The sequence below is a fragment of the Lampetra fluviatilis genome, unplaced genomic scaffold (assembly GCF_964198595.1).
Source record: "Lampetra fluviatilis unplaced genomic scaffold, kcLamFluv1.1 SCAFFOLD_494, whole genome shotgun sequence".
NCBI classification, from domain to species: Eukaryota; Metazoa; Chordata; class Hyperoartia; order Petromyzontiformes; family Petromyzontidae; genus Lampetra; species Lampetra fluviatilis.
Window position 1 is genome coordinate 49523 of NW_027621119.1, and position 2446 is coordinate 51968.

The window sequence follows — 2446 nt, forward strand, 5'->3', positions numbered from 1 at the left end:
GCTTCTTCAGCAGCTTCTTCAGCAGCTTCTTCAGCAGCAGCTTCTTCAGCAGCAGCTTCTTCAGCAGCAGCTTCTTCAGCAGCAGCTTCTTCAGCAGCAGCTACAGCAGCAGCTACAGCAGCTACAACAGCAGCAGCTACAGCAGCAGCAGCTTGAAGCAGCAGCTACAGATTCTTCAGATTCTCCGGCAGCTTGAAGCTCTTTCAGCCGCTTCCGAGTCTCCACGTCGCGCGCCGCGCGCTCGGTCACGCCCCTTCCGGTTGACCTTTACCCCCCTCCCCCCCGCTCGTAAGGCGGGTGGTGGGGGGTGGGTGGTGGGGTGAGTGGGTGGGGAGGGTAGCGAGGGGAGGGGCTTGGGTAGTGAGGGGGGGGGGTAGGGAGTGGTGGTGGGGGGGGGGAGTGGTGGTGGGGGGGGGGGAGTGGTGGTGGGGGGGGGGGGAGTGGTGGTGGGGGGGGGGGAGTGGTGGTGGGGGGGGGGGAGTGGTGGTGGGGGGGGGGAGTGGTGGTGGGGGGGGGGGAGTGGTGGTGGGGGGGGGGGAGTGGTGGTGGGGGGGGGGGGGAGTGGTGGTGGGGGGGGGGAGTGGTGGTGGGGGGGGGGAGTGGTGGTGGGGGGGGGGGGAGTGGTGGTGGGGGGGGGGGGGAGCGAGGGGGGGGGGGGAGCGAGGGGGGGGGGAGCGAGGGGAGCGAGGGGGGGGGGAGCGAGGGGGGGGGGAGCGAGGGGGGGGGGAGTGAGGGGGGGGGAGCGAGGGGGGGGGGAGTGAGGGGGGGGGGAGTGTGGGGGGGGGAGCGAGGGGGGGGGGAGCGAGGGGGGGGAGTGAGGGGGGGGGGAGTGTGGGGGGGGGAGCGAGGGGGGGGGGGAGCGAGGGGGGGGGGAGCGAGGGGGGGGGGGAGTGTGGGGGGGGGAGCGAGGGGGGGAGTGAGGGGGGGGGGAGTGTGGGGGGGGGGAGCGAGGGGGGGAGTGAGGGGGGGGGGAGTGAGGGGGGGGGAGCGAGGGGGGGGGGAGTGAGGGGGGGGGGGAGCGAGGGGGGGGGAGCGAGGGGGGGGGAGTGAGGGGGGGGGGAGCGAGGGGGGGGGAGCGAGGGGGGGGGGAGCGAGGGGGGGAGTGAGGGGGGGGGGGAGTGAGGGGGGGGAGCGAGGGGGGGGGGAGTGAGGGGGGGGGGAGTGTGGGGGGGGAGCGAGGGGGGGGGGAGCGAGGGGGGGGGAGTGAGGGGGGGGGGAGTGTGGGGGGGGGGAGCGAGGGGGGGGGGAGCGAGGGGGGGGGGAGTGAGGGGGGGGGAGTGTGGGGGGGGGAGCGAGGGGGGAGTGAGGGGGGGGGAGTGGGGGGAGCGAGGGGGGGGGGGAGCGAGGGGGGGGGAGCGAGGGGGGGGGGGAGCGAGGGGGGGGGAGTGAGGGGGGGGGGGAGCGAGGGGGGGGAGTGAGGGGGGGGGAGTGAGGGGGGGGGGAGCGAGGGGGGGGGAGCGAGGGGGGGGAGCGAGGGGGGGGGGAGCGAGGGGGGGGGGAGTGAGGGGGGGGGGGAGCGAGGGGGGGGGAGCGAGGGGGGGGGAGCGAGGGGGGGGGAGCGAGGGGGGGGGGGAGCGAGGGGGGGGGGGGAGCGAGGGGGGGGTAGTGGGGGGGGGTAGGGAGTGGTGGTGGGGGGGGGGAGTGAGGGGGGGGGAGTGAGGGGGGGGGGGAGCGAGGGGGGTGGGTAGGGAGTGGTGGTGGGGGGTAGTGAGGGGGGGGTAGTGGGGGGGGGGTGGGTAGGGAGTGGTGGTGGGGGGGGAGCGAGGGGGGGGGTAGTGAGGGGGGTGGGTAGGGAGTGGTGGTGGGGGGGGTAGTGAGGGGGGGGTAGTGAGTGGTGGTGGGGGGGTGGGAGCGAGGGGGGGGGTAGTGAGGGGGGGTAGTGAGGGGGGTGGGTAGGGAGTGGTGGTGGGGGGGTGGGAGCGAGGGGGGGGTAGTGAGGGGGGGGTAGGGAGTGGTGGGGGGGGGGGAGCGAGGGGGGGGGTAGTGAGGGGGGGGGTAGTGGGGGGGGGTAGTGAGTGGTGGTGGGGGGTAGTGAGGGGGGGGGTAGTGGGGGGGGGGGTGGGTAGGGAGTGGTGGTGGGGGGGGGAGCGAGGGGGGGGGGCATGGGTAGTAAGGCCGGGTACGGGTACCCGTTTGCGACCATGGTGCGGCCGGGTACGGGTAGGGGACGGCCGGGTACGGGTAGGGTACGGGTATCGGGTACGGGTACCCGTTTGCGACCCTGGTGCGGCCGGGTACGGGTATCGGGTACGGAGGGTAAGGAATCAAAACCCGCTTGCGACCTCTGCCACCTCCTGAGCTGCGCCCCTGAACTTTGGGCCAGATGATCCCCCTCGAATCGATTGGCTTACGGCTGATGCGGCGGAACCAATCCAGCCGGTTGGTGACCGTCGGTGTCCTCTCGTATTGCACTAGTACACACCCAGCCACAGAGGAGATCCACAGA